The sequence below is a fragment of the Poromitra crassiceps genome (assembly GCF_964638095.1).
Source record: "Poromitra crassiceps genome assembly, chromosome: 2".
Lineage (NCBI taxonomy): Eukaryota > Metazoa > Chordata > Actinopteri > Beryciformes > Melamphaidae > Poromitra > Poromitra crassiceps.
In genome coordinates this window covers 12,083,470-12,103,906 of record NC_139624.1, presented here as the reverse complement: position 1 = coordinate 12,103,906, position 20,437 = coordinate 12,083,470, and the positions used below count along the sequence as shown (strand labels likewise).

General features: G+C 44.0%; 1 protein-coding gene across 1 annotated transcript in view; it reads right to left on the bottom strand.

Moving 5' to 3' along the window:
- Positions 1-2,633: 2,633 nt before the first annotated feature.
- xylb (xylulokinase homolog (H. influenzae)) overlaps positions 2,634-20,437 on the bottom strand; it is a 128,161-nt gene continuing 110,357 nt past the window's right edge. The window contains exon 20 of the transcript XR_014553544.1: positions 2,634-2,644. The gene's annotated coding sequence lies outside the window, so the exon portion shown is untranslated. The remainder of the gene's footprint in view (positions 2,645-20,437) is intronic.

Below are 20,437 nucleotides of genomic sequence, written 5' to 3'. Positions count from 1 at the left end.
GGAAGGCAGGTGGGGGAGAGAGAGAGAGAGAGAGAGAGAGAGAGAGAGAGAGAGAGAGGAGAGAGAGAGAGAGAGAAGAGAGACAGAGAGGAAGGCAGGTGGGGGGAGAGGGAGCAAAACTAAGAATGCTGCAGAGAGGCAACCTTTATTCCCACATCATAAATATGACAGGAAAATAAAGTTGCTGCCTGTGTGAAAACGTATAAGCCTCTAATGCTCAGAGAGTCTCTGTGGAGAGAGCCCAGGCAGCATACACAGTATATACTGTAGCTCCGGCTGCCAAATGTGTTTCAACAAGACCACGCCTCAGAGGGGATCATTAATCACAGATTGACGGTGATTTATTAAACATTAATTCTGCTTTTCTTTAATATACATTATACTAACCCCCCCCCCCCCCCCCCCCCCCCCCCCCCCCCCATTCACTGTTAAATACAGTGGCAGCCAATACATTTTGTTGATAGTTGAATTAAGACGTTCAGAATGCTGGAGGGAGGACGGAGCTTGCTGTGCTTAAAACAGAGCTACGCTGATTGATGATGCTTCAGAAAGCAAAGATCCATATCCACCTTATTTGTAGCTGCCATGATGCCTGATGGGTGCTTCTTCTGCTTCCGGTGTCATTTTTACACAGTTTTAACTTGACAAAAAAAACGTCTATGAGGATTTTACAGCAGAGCCATTCTGCTCTACAGCCGTGTCGTTCGGGTGCTGGGATAACGTAATGCATTGTGGGTCGTCGGCTACTGTGGCTAATGCTAGCGGCTAGCGTAATAGTTACTTTACATGGCAGTAAAACGCCACTGAATGACCAAATTGATTTCACTTTTAACCATTTCGAGTAACACTGTTTCCATACGGACCCCCAGCGTTGGTTAGTTGTTTATAACGTGACTATATTTATCACTTTTATAACGCCGGTTTATAATTCGGATCTGGAGCCGAGTATAACAAAGGAAATGGCAAGCTGCAACAATAAGTCACGTTAAACCGGACCTTGTTCCCACAATTATTTTTTACAGTGGGGTATTCAAAATAAGGTGGATAACATCTCCATTCTCCAGCCACATCTCTCTTTGGCTCTTCTTCCAACTTAACCCATTGATACCTGATGCAGCATTTGTGTGTGTATCCCTTTAAGACCGCGGTCTTAAAGGGATACGCACACAAATGAGGGATATACACGCAAATGCTGCATCAGGTATCAATGGGTTAAAGAGCATGGTGCGGGTTATTGTTTTCTGAATTTACATTTTGGGGCCAAAACAGAACTTTTCTTTCCAGGGCAGAAATATGGAGAATAAGATGGCATTCTATGGTCTTGTGATGTCACAAGAGGAGAACGTTCTGCTGGTGCTGACATCACAAGAGGGAGTTCCATTTCAGGAACAGTGCCCCCTGCAGTTTACACAAAAACAAGTCTAGGTGCAACTAGGGATGTAACGATAACCGGTTTTTAATGATAACCGTCATAAAATTCCTTACGATAACCGTACCGTTTCATTTTTTCGTTATCGTTAAAACCCACGGTACCGTGATTACAGTGCTTTGGAAAAACATGGTAAATACTGTCCATCATCAACCAAAGTTGGCAACCATCTCCCAGATACAAACGTGCAGCCTTGGAGAAATGATTTCAGTGAGTGTATCAATCCTTTTTGGGTCTGAGTTTTCAATATAAAACATAAAACGATTTCAGTGAGTCTCTCAGTACTTTTTGAACATTTTCAGCAATTTCTTACTAATAAGCGTGATAATATGATAACCGTGATCATTTTGGTCACAATAATCGTGATGTGAAATTTTCATATCGTTACATCTCTAGGTGCAACTATGTGTGTGTGTGTGTGGGGGGAACATTGCTATATACCCCTTTCACATAACGTGCTCTCCAACCTGCACCATGCTCATTAATTTCCAAACACTTGGGAGCAATCTTTCATAGGATCAGAGAAATATTGTCAGGGCGCTGTGGTTGCTGGTAATGTTCTCCTGCTGTGCTCAGCCTTACATTGCTCTCCATCAGGAGCATGTCTGAAAATGTGAGGTACTGTAATTGGAAGTGCGCTTCACTTCAGGGAGGCGCAGTGGATCAGTGGTTTGCATTGTTGCCTCACAGCAGAGAGGCCATCGGTTCAAATCTCTAGCTGTTTCTTCTGTGTGGACTGGATTTTGTGTGAGTTTTCTCCTCCGCATTTCATGTTTTACCAGGTGCGACTTTGTTATTAGCCCGAAACGTCTGGAATAGAACGTCTGGAATATAACGCGCCCTGTGGGGTCGTGCACATTCATCTCCACACTTGTTTGATGAGCAAAAATGTGCAAATACAGCAGATAAAACAATTCCCAGATATAAAGCAAAACGGATACTGGCAAATAGTATTTGGAAGCATTTTCTCTGGTTGTTTTTACCTGCTTATGGTGCAAGTTGGGTATAGACCTTATTCGCTAACCCCGGACAGCGCCATATTGTTGACATACCGTCCTGCAGCTGACAACTATACTAACGGCCTTATGTAAACCCAGCCGCCACGTGACCTGCTCTCAGACCTGCTCTCAGTCACTACCTTGTGACTCGTAAGCAGGGTAAGCCTGAAAGCAGGTCACTGGGGGCTGGGTTTACCCAGGCTACTGCGGCTCTACACTACAGGATTGGGGATTCAAGAACAGGTACATAGAGGTCTGTTCAGATGTGCGTTTACTGCGGGGGTTGAATCCCCGATCCTGATTGCCTGGTGCTGGGCTAGCATTTAATTGCTAACTATGCTGACTGGGGAGAACAGGAGGATTTCACCCATGCTGACCCATTGGCCACGCGTCTATGACAAGACACCGCCTGTCTGAATGTGTGTTTGCCGCACTCGACCAGAAAGTCCAAACCATCACACGTCTGAATGTCAATTTAGTATAATCTTCTGTAATTAGCTGCAGGTGTAATCAAACACTAAGAAGTATTTATGAATATTCTCTATGACCCAATCGATGTTGGCGCTCGACTGCTCGGGTACTTATGAAGACACAGGCACTGGAAACTGGAAACTGGTGAACTGAGCTAAATTGAGCATGACCATCATCCAAAGTTTGCACTGGCTTTTAATTGCGGGATGTAATTAGTGTTTATCCACTGAGACATATTTCTGGAGTGTTCTGGCATTTTGTTACATAAGATAAATATGCCCTCGTAACATGAAGTCATTCTCCACGCTTCCCAGTAAAGCAAGAGCAATTAGCATTAATTGTGATTAATTTAATTTCGCAGGAGAGGTAAACACTCAAGCCAAGAGTGGGTTGCAATAGGGCGAAAATATAGAAGTAAAGTATAAAAGGAGGGAGGAGTGGAGGGATGGTGAGTGGCCATCCAGCTAACAGGTCAAAGAGAATGGGAGGAGGAGGATGTCAGTCAAAAAGAGAATGAGATAAACACTCTGGGTGGTCATTCAATATTACAGTATTACTTCAGTGGATTCATATTGCGTTGTGATGGTAGTGATTTATATTACAGTATTTCACTGGATTCATATCGTGTTGTGATGATAGTGATTTATATTACAGTATTTCACTGGATTCATATCGTGTTGTGATGATAGTGATTTTGGGATATTGTGACACACAACTCTACTGTCTAAATTGATGACAACACTTTACTCACTTTACTTGACAAAATTGAAGTACGGTATGAAAAATGTTTTAAGGAATATTATTTGAATATTTTGATTTTATCTGACATCACATCTAACATTATCATTCAGTTCAACTGGATTTAATGAGATTTTGCACATGTGCAGCGATATCGTGATATAATTTATATCGAAAAAATGATTATGAATTGTGATTTAAAACACTCAGAGCAAGAGAGAGACCAACCAAGCGACAAGAGGAGGAGGAGAAACAAGGAACAAAGAAGAAAGGAAGAGAGAGAAACAAACGACAAGAAAAGAGAGAGATGACAAGCGAAGAAAACAGCACAAAGAAGTCAAGTGTCGGGGAGGAGTGGCAGAGACAAACGAGACAAGAGCACCAGAGGGGTAGAGAGAGAGAGAGAGAGAGAGAGAGAGAGAGAGAGAGAGAGAGGGAGAGGGAGAGGGAGAGAGAGAGAGAGAGAGAGAGAGCACACCAGATGGCCAGTCAGCAGTCATGGCCCGGGCCTCAAACCACTAGAACACCTTTAACAATGGAAGACAAATCTTTCACTGTCTCATCCTGGAATCTCCAAGGTCTGAGGTGGAGCACTTTTGCTCTCAAGAGCAGAAACCCAGACTTCATCAAAGAAATAGCAAACACAGATATCATTATCCTACAGGAGACATGGCACAGAGGAGATGGCCCAACTGGCTGCCCTGTAAACTACAGAGAGCTTGTTGTGCCATCCACCAAACTGACAGGGATCAAACAGGGAAGAGACTCAGGAGGTTTGCTCATATGGTACAAATCAGAAGTAACCCACTTCATTAAACAAATCAAAACAGGAGCTTTCTACATATGGTTAGAAATAGATAAAGAGCTCACCTCAACCGAGAAAAATATCCTACTGTGTGCTACCTACATCCCACCAACTGAATCACCCCAGCAGCGTAACGAGTCAGCCCCGGGCCCCGATGCAAGATGGTCAAACCGGGCCCTGATAGGCTACTGACAGAATCTGGTGTGGGCGCACCATAACAGAGATGACAACTGTCAAATTGGGTGACGGCGCACCTTCACAGGCAATACATTTTGGGTGACAGCGCACCTGTCTTGACCAGAGAGATGAAAAGGTGACAGCGCACCAGAGATGAAAACATATTGGTGACCAGGCAGACGCACAGATTAAAAACACATTTTGGTGACAGAACACCGGGGCCCGGTGCACACGCTGCAATATACAGCAGGGGCACGGCCGACGCTCGGCCACACACGAGCCAGGCCCCAAGCACGCCGGGCCCCGATGCAGTCGCGTTCCCTGCATATATGGTAGTTAGTTACGCTGCTGAATCACCCTATTTTAATGACGCCATGTTCTCCACACTAGAAGAGGAAATCCTTTTCAGAGTCGTGGTCACATCGTAGTTTGTGGAGATCTCAATGCCAGGACAGGGCAAGAACCAGACACTCTCAACACCCAGGGACATAAACACATACCTGGAGCTAGAGACATTCCCTCCAGAAGATGCCCCCCCAGACACAACTATGACAAAGCCACAAACAAACATGGGTCCCAACTCCTACAGATCTGCCATTCACTGGGCCTGTACATAGTCAACGGTAGGCTTCGAGGGGACTCCTATGGTATGTACACCTAGAGCTCATCTCTGGGTAACAGCACAGTGGACTATTTCATCACTGACCTTAGCCTGGTGTCTGCAGTGTTTCCCAACCTGGGGGACATGTACCCCTAGGGGTACTTGAGCAGCTTGCAGGGGGTACTTGGAAAGATTGGGGATTACAATGTATTTCCAAAATGATAAAAATAACAATATTCCAAATAATTTCAAAGGCCCATCTTGGTAGAAATGACAACGTTTTCATTTGAAAAATGTCAGAATTGTATTAAAAGGGGTCATTCAAATTATTTTGATTTATTTAATAATCAGATGTTTTAAATAGGCCTACTAAAAGTGTAATATGATTTTAATAGAAGAAATTTCAGATAATCATCGACACACATGAGCAGGGGGTACTTTCGCATGGCAAAACATTTCAAGGGGTACATAAGACAAAAAGGTTGAGAACCACTGTCTCAGAGCGTTCACGGTCAGGCCTCTCACACCCCTTTCAGCCCACAGCAAAACCACAATTTATCTGAACAGATCAACACCCAACCATGTACTACCACAGCAAACCAAACTGCAAACCATTAAGAAACACTACAAATGGAAGGAAGACGGCGTAGAAACATACCAAAAAACTATTAGGCAACAACAAGTCCAATCACTTTTAGACCAGTTCATTATAAAAGCATCCCAACCCAACAGTGAAGGGGTAAACATGGCAGTAGAAAGCCTTAATAACATATTTGACCTTTCTGCCTCCTTGTCAAACCTAAAGGCCAAAAGCAAAATCAAGCCAATTATCAAAATATGGATGACATATGATAAAGGTTTGTTTACTTACCTATGAAGAAGAATGGCCAATCAGGAGCGAGGTTGATGGTTCAGTGGAACAGAAGGAGGAAGTGATCGGGAGGGAGAGAAAGAGAAAAAAGGAACAACGTGAGATGATGGTGAATTGCTAGTAGCCAGATATAAAAGAAACTTTTAGAAAACGTAACACACGTTTTTCCTCCTACAGTCTTATAGTTTACCAGTTTAGCGACCTACTAATCAGGAGTGTAAACTCACTGTAAGTGAGACTTGCAGATATATTGTAAACTTCGGCTAGAAGTTACTGAGTTATTCTCCAGTCAATGCACTGTTAGCAAGAAAACTGACATATTGGTGTATTTATCCCTCGTTAAAAGTGAAGATAAAACCAATTTCATTCTATGAGGATACATTATTTGGTTTAAAACTGATTGTGCGTGTTACTTAAAATAAGTCCAAGATCATTAACACTGAATTGATTCAGGGTTAATATAAATAGATATATACATTATATACAATAAAGTCCTGTGCAAATCCCAAATTGGATTCTTACCAAATTATCGTACAACAGATCATATCTTCACCCTCAGCACTCTAATTGACATCCAAATCAACAAAAACAAAAGCAAACTATTCTCCTGTTTTGTTGATTTCAAAAAAGCATTTGATTCAATTTGGCACGAGGGTCTGCTGTACAAACTGTTGGAAAGTGGTATTGGAGGAAAAACCTACGATATCATAAACTCAATGTACACCAACAACAACTCTGCTGTCAAGATTGGAAAAAAACACACAGACTTCTTTCCCCAAAGTCGAGGGGTTAGACAAGGATGCAGCCTGAGTCCAACCCTCTTCAACGTTTATATCAACGAATTGGCAAAGACATTAGAACAGTCCACAGCACCCGGCATCACCCTAGCAGACACAGACGTTAAATGTCTACTGTTTGTAGATGTTTGTAGGTGCTGCTGTCTCCAACCAAAGAAGGACTACAACAACAAATTGACCTTCTGCACAAATTCTCGCAGACCTGGGCCTTGACAGTTCACCTATCCAAGACAAAAATCATGATATTCCAAAAAGGGCCCAGACCCCAGCATCACAAATATAAATTCTTACTAGGTAAAAATGGTCCTAGAACACACAAAACATTACACCTACCTCGGTGTAAACATCAGCACCACAGGTAACTTCAACAAAGCTGTGAACGACCTGAGAGACAAGGCAAGAAGGGCTTTTTATACTATCAAAAGAAACATCAAGTTGGACATACCGATTAAAACCTGGCTCAAAATACTGGACTCTGTCATAGAACCCATTTCCCTTTATGGTTGTGAAGTCTGGGGTCCACTTGCCAAACAAGACTTCACAAACTGGGACAAACACCAAATTGAGACTCTTCATGCAGAATTCTGCTAATCCATTCTCCACGTCCAATGAAAAACACCAAACGCATGCAGAGCAGAATTAGGAAGATACCCACTAATTATCAAAATTCAGAAGAGAGCATCTAAATTGTATGAAAACCTTAAAGAAAGTGAGTGACCCTGATACGCTCCAAAACAAAGCCCTCGCCCACAGAGAGCCTAGGGAGATGCCCCCTCAGTCAGCTGATCCTGGGGCTCCGCCCACAAGCACAAGCAGAGCCACCAGACAGACGACACCCCTACAGATTAAACCAAATCATAAGAAAACAAAAAGAGAACTATCTGACACACTGGAAGGAATCAACCAAAAAGCAGAGCAAACTGGAATGCTACCTGGCCCTAGACAGAGACTACACAGTGGCAGAATACCTCAGCACTGTGACCGACCCCAAACTTAGGAAAACCCTGACTAGGTACAGACTCAGTGAGCACAACCTGGCCATCGAGAGAGGCCGCCACAGGCAGACCTGGCTCCCAAGGGAAGACAGACTGTGCACAGCCACCCACTGCACCCAACATTGCAGTGGAAACTGAGTTGCACTTTCTAACATCCTGTAACCTGTACCAGGACATCAGATACTTGTATTTCCCACAGATCACAAACACTCATAAGGACTTTGAGAACATGACTGATAACAAAAAACTCCCATATCTGCTGGGCGAAATACAACAACGTGCAAAACACAGCGGCAAGGTTTGTGAGCTGTTGTGACAAGAAAAGGACAAATGAGTGTTACAGAGAGAGAGAGAGAGACAGAGAGAGAGAGGGATGAAGTGCTACAGAGAGAGAGAGAGAGAGAGAGAGAGAGGGATGAAGTGCTACAGAGAGAGAGAGAGAGAGAGAGAGAGAGGGATGAAGTGCTACAGAGAGAGAGAGAGAGAGAGAGAGAGAGAGAGAGAGGGATGAAGTGTTACAGAGAGAGAGAGACACACAAGAGGTCACACTTCACTCTTATTGTCTGCAGAAGACAATCATGGCTCACACTGTGCGACTGTATGTGTGATGGTGTACGTGTAAACAACTGTAAGCCTGTGTGTGTGTGCACGGGTGTGTGTGTGTGTGTGTGTGTGTTCACGGGTGTGTGTGTGTGTGTGTGTTCACGGGTGTGTGTGTGTGTGTGTGTGTGTGTGTGTGTGTGTGTGTGTGTTCACGTGTGTGTGTGTGTGTGTGTGTGTGTGTGTGTGTGTGTGCACATTGGCAGCTCTCACTACAAGGAACAGCAGCAGCGTGAGGTTATAGAGAAGGGGAGGAGTTATAGAGAAGGGGAGGAGTTATAGAGAAGGGGAGGAGTACGAAACCAACGATGACACCAACAGGGCAAGAAAGAAGCAAGTCGGTGTTGTAAGACAGAGAGAAACAGAGAAAGAGACATTTGTATTTGAGACATTTGGTCGAGGCTCTTGTCCACAACAATATGAGTACAACAGTACAAAAGTTATAGACAGCATGTTGTGTATATTTGATATTTTTTCTTAACTATTTGTTCTATTTCTTGTGTTTTTGTGTTTCTAGTTATTTATAATTATTAAATTCCCAGATAAGTTTACTGTTTCATTGCATTGATGTCATTTTGGACAATAAAGTTAATTAATAAGCAGTAAAATATCCTGCCTACATTACATATTTAAATTCATGTCAACTCATATCTTTGTCAAGTGTTTGATATTTGAGGGATCATTGCAAAGAAATCGTGTAATATAATGTGTATATATAATGTAAGAATATCGGCCGATGGGGGGTACGGTGGTGCAGTGGTAAGCGCTGTCGCCTCACAGCTCGAAGGTCCTGGGTTCGATTCCCACCTGGGACGCTGTGAACGCTGAAGGAATGCGTGCCCGTCCGCATGTCCTCGAGTGCCCACCGCCCGGGTGGGGTCGTCAAAAGGGCCTTTCTGTGTGGAGTTTGCATGTTCTCCCCGTGCCTCCTGGGCGTTTCCTTCATATAGGAACCCCTTCACCAAAACATGCAATATCCTGGTCGCTGATGTGGTGCCTCCTCTGGTCAGTTGGGGCGCCTGTTCGGAGGGAGGGGAACTGGTTGGAATAGCGTGATCCTCCCACGTGCTATGTCCTACCAGTGAAGCTTCCCCTGTCAGGTGAAAAGAAGCGGCTGGCTAACTGCCCATGTCTCGGAGGAAGCATGGAGCCAGTTTTCGTCTCTCCCCAGATCGGCAGAGGGTGGAGCGGCAACCAGGATAAATAAATAAAAAATTAGCACTAATGGGGGATAAAAATTGGATAAAAAATCGGGGGAAAAAAATATATATATATATCGGCCGATATATCGATATCGGAATTGTTTTACTCCCTAATATCGGCATCGGCCTCAAAAATCCAGTATCGGTCGGGCTCTAGTACTGTATAAGTTTACATTCAACAATATGAGTACATCAGTACTGTATAAGCTTACATTCAACAATATGAGTACATCAGTACTGTATAAGCTTACATTCAACAATATGAGTACAACAGTACTGTATAAGCTTACATTCAACAATATGAGTACATCAGTACTGTATAAGCTTACATTCAACAATATGAGTACAACAGTACTGTATAAGCTTACATTCAACAATATGAGTAGATCAGTACTGTATAAGCTTACATTCAACAATATGAGTACAACAGTACTGTATAAGCTTACATTCAACAATATGAGTACAACAGTACTGTATAAGCTTACATTCAACAATATGAGTACATCAGTACTGTATAAGCTTAACGGAACCAACGCCATGCACGTACACATATCGCCAAACCCGGACAGCTTTGGGGACTGAGTGACGTACTTCCTCCTCCTTTGCGCGCTATTCAAGAGGTTAATTGTCCGCTGTCGCAAGTCGCTTTTATTTGCAGATATCAGACAGTCTATGTGTAAAGTTTCATATAAAAATGTGCATGATGAAAGGTCCAAATACCTTATGAAAGTGCCTTTGATAAGAGAAAGTAGCAGTGAGCCGCTTGGGCGACGGTACCACAGAAGAAGAATATACCATGAAGAAGAAAAGCCCTGTAAAACTAGCCCAGGCTACTGCAAAACTACGCTAGCAGCATAGACCTTCAGAGAGGACTGGTCAGCTTTGGGTATTTTAGCTCGCAGCTTTTTCACCAGCAATAACGTCACTTCCCAGACTCTGGTAAGGAAACGGCTATAGTGAATGATTCAAACAAGATGTCTCCAGAAAGATAAGAAGTTTGACTTGTGCTTTCAGCCATTAAACCAGGTGGAAACAGCACGTGACCATTTGTAGCAGCAGTTGAAACAGAATTTTGATAGAATAATTGTCAAAAAAGTGGTTGGGTTTGGCGTCGGTGACACTACATTCCTTTTTTTTTTTTAATTTTTTTTTTCCCGATTTTTTATCCCATTTTATCCCCCATTAGTGCTAATTTTTTTAATTGATTTATCCTGGTTGCTACTTCGTCCTCTGTCGATCAGGGAGAGCCGAGACTGATACCATGTTTCCTCCGAGACATGGGCAGTCGGTCAGCCACTTCTTTTCACCTGACAGGGGAAGCTTCACCGGTAGGACATAGCACGTGGGAGGTTCACGCTATTCCAACCAGTTCCCCTCCCCCTGAACAGGCGCCCTTAACGGCCAGAGGAGGAACCACACTAGCAACCAGGATATTGCATGTTTTTGTGAAGGGGGTTCCTGTATGAAGGAAACCCCCGGGAGGCACGGGGAGAACATGCAAACTCCACACAGAAAGGTCCTTTTGCCGACCCCCACCCGGGCGGTGGGCACTCGAGGACATGCGGACGGGCACGCATTCCTTCAGCGCTTACCTCGTCCCAGGCGGGAATCGAACCCACGACCTTCGAGCTGTGAGGCGATAGTGCTAACCACTGCACCACCGTACCTCCCTTGACACTACATTCCTAGATTGGCAAGAGTACTGGATCAAGAATAACCCAAAGCTAAGCCTTTGCTCACACCATAGGCAGAGCTGACACTTAACCGCTCACACACCAGACACTCTCCTTTCCTCAGCACCGGGCTCAGAGCTGCTCCAACCTCCATTCACTTCATGCATGGCAGCTTCAAGCTTCACGCATCACACTTGGAAAATCCTGAACGATCACTTGAGCAAAAGGCGTGAGCGTGGCTTCAGCGTGGCTTCAGCGTGGCTTCAGGGTGGTGTGAACAGGCCTCGCCTGTTAACAAGGACGCCTAAATGAAAGTGGTGGGTTCAGCGTAGGTTGAACTTTAGGTTGAGCGTTGCTTCGGCCAGCGTATCATGGTGTGTGAACGGCCACTAAGAATGAGATGTCACCTGGCATGAATGAATGCAGGTTGACAGCTACCGTTACCTTGGCACCATAATAAGACTCCAAACTCACCTGGACATCAAACACACACACAGGCGATATACAGCAAAGGACAACAGAGACTACACCTTCTACGCAAACTACGGAAATACAACCCCAACAGCTCCACACTGCACCTTTTCTACCAAACCTTCATGGAAACTAGGGGTGGGGGAAAAAATCGATACACCATAGTATCGCGATATTGTATCGATTGTATCAATATTTGGACGCCAAGTATCGATATTAAAAAACATCTGCCCGAAGCGTTGTTGCAGTGCGCGCCTGCAGTGGCGTATTGAGTCCAGAGAAGCTTAATAATGTAGCCTACGTGTGGGGCAAAAACAAAACAAAACAAAAAAACACTGCATGTTTTACTTCCGGTGAGGTCAAGGAAAAGGTAGGAAAAGGAGTTAGACAATATATCGAAATATCGCAATACTCAATATATCGCAATATTCAATATATCGCAATATCGGCGATATCGCAATATCGCAATACTATCGTATCGTGACTCAAGTATCGTTTTAGTATCGTATCGTGGGCATCTGGTGATTCCCACCCCTAATGGAAACTGTACTCACTTTTGGATTTTTAAAAACAGGATAACAAAAATCATCAACATATCAAGCAAGATCTGCAGAATCAAAAACAAGCAATACAGAAAGCAAACCGGATTATAACAGACATCACTCACCCACTCAACAGCCAGTATAAAGCACTCCCCTCAGGACGCAGGTTCAGAACCCCACTCCATAGAACAACAAGGACAAACACAACATTCATCCCCACATCCATTGGACTAATAAACGGTCGGACTCTGATGTTGCCAATAATTGTTGTTGTTGTCTTGTCTGTTGTTTTTGATGTCCTTTTTGCCAATGACCATGATGTACAAACCAATTTTCCTAACGGACAAATAAATACTTCATTCATTCATTCAAATCCGTGGCAGGATAAAACAGACCAAGTTGGATCCAGGTGTAGGTGGCCCAAACTGAAGCAAAGTTTCCACCTGAGCAAGAAATTCATCACACGACACAATCAAATGAAAGCCAATCAGCTTCAAGCAGAAGTTCATCCAGGCGCCTGTAAACCACCCCACCCCACCACACCGCCCAGGTACAGTGGGGGGGAAATTCCCTCAGGATGTGACAACGACATTTGCGCTAAAAAAAGTTATTAAAAGCTTGATTCCCCAAAGAAGACATTGGTCACGCTCGCTTCCCGAGGCGGGCGTGAAAAGACTCATTCAGATGTGGGATTCAATGCATGATTGAATAAAAAGCCAAGTAATCCAGACTCCATTATCATTCTGTTACCGTTGATAACAAAAGGAAAGAGATTTCTGTGGTGGCAAAGAGGTATCATCAAATGTGACTGTCATGCTGATTTCACTGCTGATTTTTCAAGTCAAGCAATCAGGCAAGTAAATCCAGCACCCCCCCCCCCCCCTCCTGCGCTTCCCATGTGAACGCAGGGGGTGGAGTCAAAGACAGGTGGTGGTGGAGGTGGTGCTGAGGGGGGGGGGGGGGGGGGGGGGGCACTATTCTTCTACTCCTCGGCCAACATTACTTTTCAACATTCTAGTCTTTCTTTCTTTTCTTTTTTTACTTTTTTTTTATTACAGCAATTCAAACACAGTAACATGGACAACAAATCAATTGAACAGTGATGAGAGCATTGATCATCCACTTTAGCTTCATAACAATTTGAGGGTGATGTATTACGTTCATCTCACCTATGCACATTCAAGCACTCAGGTAGTACAAGAATTCAACCACCCCTAGGTGACAATCTACATTGTTCTATATCCAGACATTCATACTTGTACACATACCTACACATACAATCACCCATTTACATTCATAGTGCACACACATATGCACGCACAATCACCTATTCTCATTCATAGTACATACAATGAAAAAAAAAAAAAAAAGACCAAAACAGACAACAACAATACAAAAAATACAAAAATAACAATAAAAATACAACACAAAACAAAACAGACAAAACCCTGGCCGAGGTGAGGTAGGAGATTATCTTATTACCTTAACACATTGAGTGCCAGCCATTTTTTCAATCCTGTAGGTAAGTTGTGCCAGGTTTTTTTTTGAGGATTCTGGCTCATTTTACAAGAGCCGAGGATTATTTTCTGTTAAGAATTCGTGAACACCAATCATCTAAAAATAACTAACTAATAGAATGTGTGCTTTCTCTGTCTAAAAGAGTTAGTTTGCAGAGTTAGTAGTTATGTAGATATTAGCCGTTGAGTACAGCATGGTTTCAGAGATTTTCAGAGAGTTTGGAGATAAATGGATTTTTAGAACCACCTCACGTGCCTGTGATTATGGGTGCCCTTGTCTCCCACTCTGTGCGCTCTCTCTCTCTCTCTCTCTCTCTCTCTCTCTCTCCTCTCTCTCTCTCTCTCTCTCTCCTCTCTCTCTCTCTCTCTCTCTCTCTCTCTCCCTCCCTCCATCTCTCTCTCTTTCTCTCTGTGCATGTGTGTCTGCTGTCTGCGGCGAGAGAGAGAACGATTTGAAGGATTAATTGCAACCTTCTCTGCTGCGGTTTACTGTCAGCAGCCCCACTGGGGGAGAGAGAGAGAGAGTGTGTGTGTGTCTCCAAACTCCTCCCTCCGTCTGTGCTGCGCAGTGCTCTGCTGCTGGGAGTTTGAGCAGCGACTCTCCCTGGCAGCGAGTGTGGATAGGTCTCACTGTCTCTTGGGTTTGAGAGCCCCGATGAACCCCCGTGCGACTCTAGGCTTTATGCTGCTCACCCAGTCCATTTCTGGAACCCCCCACCGCAGCAGCGCGAAGCGTCCCCGCCTACAGTATGAGAATGAGGCTCGTTCGTTTCTGACTGTAAAATCGCCAAGCCATTTCCGCGGGAGGCGGCTGCTTTTGGTCCACGGGTCCCGTGGCTGTGGCTTTGTCTCTGTCTCTGTCTGGAGAGAACTGTCGCCACTTAGTGGTCGGTAAAATAGATTATACACATTCTCTTGCTCCAATAGTGATATAGAAGACGTAAAAGTTGTTGATTGATGTCCCACCGTCAAAAAAAAAAAATGTTTATGTAAGACGAGATATCTCGGCTCTGGCACTCAAGCGTTGGATTATGTAAGACGAGATATCTCGGCTATGGCACTCAACGTGTTAATAGCGTCATCACAGGACTCCACCTTTTAGTGAATGTATGGTTTTGAAGTCTCAGTGAGTATGTTATTTGCTCCATTTTATACACATCCCCTAAAACATTCTAGTCTTTCTGAGGCTGTCACGGGCATTTTAGAGCTAGAGTGAAGATCCTGGTAGCATTTGAAGCTAGAAGAGCTAATGCATCCGGTGGTATCAATCATGCCACGCTAGCTTGTCGGGAAGGGGGCTAATAGCTAACATTTTGGTGAGGCAAAAACGGGCATGGCCATTTTCAAAGGGGTCCCGGCCTTGACCTCTCACCTCAAGATTATACATGAGAATGTGTTCTATCAGAGATAGAAGAGTCCCGACATCTCCATTCACTCCAATGGACCAGTTTTTTACTCTCAAGAGTTCCAGGAAGTAAGGTCCTGGATTAAGCAGCACTGTCGAGTTGCAGCAAAATGGACAGTTTGTGTTGTACTCTGAAAGGGTTTTTCCCCCCTTGAATCAAATTGTACATTATCAGCTTTATTTTAGCATTCCATTCCTGGCTGTTCATTCGCTAATGAGTCTCGCATTTTGGTCCTCCACTGATGCCACTCTCTCTCTAGAGGACACTAGGTTCTATGGGTACCCAGGAGTCTCCCCTTTACAGACACGCCCACTTCATGCTGGTCCCACGCAGCTTTTTGGCAAAAAACCATGCCGTTTTTTGCATGAAGTATAAATGTGTTATATTCGCCTTCTATCGTCATATTTCTGCATAGTGGGGTCCCTAAACAGTCTTGGAATTGCATAAATTGGGCGTGATGGGAAAGCCGAGACTCTTGAGCCCAGTGACCCCCCAGAGGTCTTCATGTGTGCTGATCTTAGTCCATGTTCACATTACAGGCAAATCTGATTTGCTGATAAAGTCATTAATCATCATTATCTTGATTGGATTTCCCAAATCTGATTTGGGAGTGTGTCCGCACTGCCACAAATCTGATTCTCAAGTCGGATCTGTGTGTCCAGACCTAAACAGCCTATCTGCATGGGTTGCTATGGTAACGACGTGGGCGTCAGTAAATACGTACGTTGGTGACGTGGTTTTCCTGCGCAGAAGCATTTGATGACGAGATGCGAGTGACGTTCAAATCAGATTTGGTGGATCTGCGCGTCCGCACTGAAGTTACATCAGTCGAAAGCAGATTGGAGACTACCTCCATATGTGGTTTGGGACAAGTGACACAACTCAGACTTGGAGCATCCAGACTCATAAAACCAATCTGGATAAAGTCATTAATAGGTCACTAAAGTTCACAAATCAGATTTGGCCTCCTAGTCTGAACATGGCCTTAGTCCCCAGTAGCCATTTCATTGTAGTGAGAACTTGACCTCACTGTTACAAAATGACCTATTGTGACCTCTAGGATAGTCCCAGGCACAGCCTCATGAACCGTGACAGTACAACCACAAACTAGAGACCTCCAGCAGTCATGCAGGGAAGGGGATGTACTGCATGGCTGTTCTAGGTATATTGACAATAAGAAGGTTTCTGAGCAATTTCCAGAACAGAAGTGTTCTCCACCCAATCTCTGAAAAATGCCATTTTTACAGGAATCTGTAAAAAAGTGTCATGAGTTTTTGATACCAAATCACAGCTTGAATTTTTCTATGGTGTTCCTCACGGTCTTGGTGTCTTAATTTGGTATTTTGGAAGGATTTCTGACATTTTTGTTTTAATCAATTAGTGGTCTAGTGGTGAAAAATGCACAGAATTTGTCTAACAATCAAAATTCTGAAAAAAGAAAAGAAAAAAGAAAAAAATTCTTTTTTTTATTTTTTTATTTTTATTTAAATTTAGTTGGTATCTAAAAAACTAAACCCCTTTTGCGGATTTGGGCCTGTACCGAATTCTGCACCCCCCCCCCATCCTCACACACACACACATATACATACGCCCACGCACACACACACACACGCACACGCACACACACACACGCCCACACACACACACGCCCACACACACACACACACCTTTGAAACAAAAAGTCCATCCCTGCAGAGTGCAAGCAAGGTCCAGAGCCACGCTGCCTCATAATGGAGAAATAATATTCTTGTGTTCCTGTGATGATGATGATGATGATGATGATGATGATGATGATGATGATGCATTACAGTATAGAAAGGCTAAAAAGGTGGGCAACAGCATGTGGATTGCTTCATTACAAATCTTTATTGTTCATTCTCTACTGACAGAAAGAGGAGAAGGTGCTCTAAGAAAGAGAGACAATTGGATAGAGTGAAGCAGGCAGCTGAAGCAATCCAGTGCTACAGAGAAAGAGATAGGCAGATGGAGAGATAGAGAAAGAGATAGGCAGATGGAGAGATAGCAGAGGGTGAGATAGATTAAGAGATAGGCAGATGGAGAGATAGCAGAGGGTGAGATAGATTAAGAGATAGGCAGATGGAGAGATAGCAGAGGGTGAGATAGAGAAAGAGATATTCAGATGGAGAGATAGCAGAGGGTGAGATAGAGAAAGAGATAGGCAGATGGAGAGATAGCAGAGGATGAGATAGAGAAAGAGATAGGCAGATGGAGAGATAGCAGAGGGTGAGATAGATAAAGAGATAGGCAGATGGAGAGATAGCAGAGGGTGAGATAGAGAAAGAGATAGGCAGATGGAGAGATAGCAGAGGGTGAGATAGATAAAGAGATAGGCAGATGGAGAGATAGCAGAGGGTGAGATAGAGAAAGAGATAGGTAGATGGAGAGATAGCAGAGGGTGAGATAGGGAAAGAGATAGGCAGATGGAGAGATAGCAGAGGGTGAGATAGATTAAGAGATAGGCAGATGGAGAGATAGCAGAGGGTGAGATAGAGCAAGAGATAGGCAGATGGAGAGATAGCAGAGGGTGAGATAGAGAAAGAGATATTCAGATGGAGAGATAGCAGAGGGTGAGATAGAGAAAGAGATAGGCAGATGGAGAGATAGCAGAGGGTGAGATAGAGAAAGAGATAGGCAGATGGAGAGATAGCAGAGGGTGAGATAGATAAAGAGATAGGCAGATGGAGAGATAGCAGAGGGTGAGATAGATAAAGAGATAGGCAGATGGAGAGATAGCAGAGGGTGAGATAGAGAAAGAGATATTCAGATGGAGAGATAGCAGAGGGTGAGATAGAGAAAGAGATAGGCAGATGGAGAGATAGCAGAGGGTGAGATAGATAAAGAGATAGGCAGATGGAGAGATAGCAGAGGGTGAGATAGAGAAAGAGATAGGCAGATGGAGAGATAGCAGAGGGTGAGATAGAGAAAGAGATAGGCAGATGGAGAGATAGCAGAGGGTGAGATAGATAAAGAGATAGGCAGATGGAGAGATAGCAAAGGGTGAGATAGAGAAAGAGATAGGCAGATGGAGAGATAGCAGAGGGTGAGATAGAGAAAGAGATAGGCAGATGGAGAGATAGCAGAGGGTGAGATAGAGAAAGAGATAGGCAGATGGAGAGATAGCAGAGGGTGAGATAGAGAAAGAGATAGGCAGATGGAGAGATAGCAGAGGGTGAGATAGAGAAAGAGATAGGCAGATGGAGAGATAGCAGAGGGTGAGATAGATAAAGAGATATTCAGATGGAGAGATAGCAGAGGGTGAGATAGATAAAGAGATAGGCAGATGGAGAGATAGCAGAGGGTGATATAGAGAAAGAGATAGGCAGATGGAGAGATAGCAGAGGGTGAGATAGATAAAGAGATATTCAGATGGAGAGATAGCAGAGGGTGAGATAGATAAAGAGATAGGCAGATGGAGAGATAGCAGAGGGTGAGATAGAGAAAGAGATAGGCAGATGGAGAGATAGCAGAGGGTGAGATAGATAAAGAGATATTCAGATGGAGAGATAGCAGAGGGTGAGATAGATAAAGAGATAGGCAGATGGAGAGATAGCAGAGGGTGAGATAGAGAAAGAGATAGGCAGATGGAGAGATAGCAGAGGGTGAGATAGATAAAGAGATATTCAGATGGAGAGATAGCAGAGGGTGAGATAGAGAAAGAGATAGGCAGATGGAGAGATAGCAGAGGGTGAGATAGAGAAAGAGATAGGCAGATGGAGAGATAGCAGAGGGCGAGATAGATAAAGAGATAGGCAGATGGAGAGATAGCAGAGGGTGAGATAGATAAAGAGATAGGCAGATGGAGAGATAGCAGAGGATGATATAGATAAAGAGATAGGCAGATGGAGAGATAGCAGAGGGTGAGATAGAGAAAGAGATAGGCAGATGGAGAGATAGCAGAGGGTGAGATAGATAAAGAGATAGGCAGATGGAGAGATAGCAGAGGGTGAGATAGATAAAGAGATATTCAGATGGAGAGATAGCAGAGGGTGATATAGATAAAGAGATAGGCAGATGGAGAGATAGCAGAGGGTGAGATAGAGAAAGAGATAGGCAGATGGAGAGATAGCAGAGGGTGAGATAGAGAAAGAGATAGGCAGATGGAGAGATAGCAGAGGGTGAGATAGAGAAAGAGATAGGCAGATGGAGAGATAGCAGAGGGTGAGATAGATAAAGAGATATTCAGATGGAGAGATAGCAGAGGGTGAGATAGAGAAAGAGATAGGCAGATGGAGAGATAGCAGAGGGTGAGATAGAGAAAGAGATAGGCAGATGGAGAGATAGCAGAGGGTGAGATAGAGAAAGAGATAGGCAGATGGAGAGATAGCAGAGGGTGAGATAGAGAAAGAGATAGGCAGATGGAGAGATAGCAGAGGGTGAGATAGAGAAAGAGATAGGCAGATGGAGAGATAGCAGAGGATGAGATAGAGAAAGAGATAGGCAGATGGAGAGATAGCAGAGGGTGAGATAGAGAAAGAGATAGGCAGATGGAGAGATAGCAGAGGGTGAGATAGAGAAAGAGATAGGCAGATGGAGAGATAGCAGAGGGTGAGATAGAGAAAGAGATAGGCAGATGGAGAGATAGCAGAGGGTGAGATAGAGAAAGAGATAGGCAGATGGAGAGATAGCAGAGGGTGAGATAGATAAAGAGATAGGCAGATGGAGAGATAGCAGAGGGTGAGATAGAGAAAGAGATATTCAGATGGAGAGATAGCAGAGGGTGAGATAGATTAAGAGATAGGCAGATGGAGAGATAGCAGAGGGTGAGATAGATTAAGAGATAGGCAGATGGAGAGATAGCAGAGGGTGAGATAGAGAAAGAGATAGGCAGATGGAGAGATAGCAGAGGGTGAGATAGAGAAAGAGATAGGCAGATGGAGAGATAGCAGAGGGTGAGATAGATTAAGAGATAGGCAGATGGAGAGATAGCAGAGGGTGAGATAGATAAAGAGATAGGCAGATGGAGAGATAGCAGAGGGTGAGATAGAGAAAGAGATAGGCAGATGGAGAGATAGCAGAGGGTGAGATAGAGAAAGAGATAGGCAGATGGAGAGATAGCAGAGGGTGAGATAGATTAAGAGATAGGCAGATGGAGAGATAGCAGAGGGTGAGATAGAGAAAGAGAT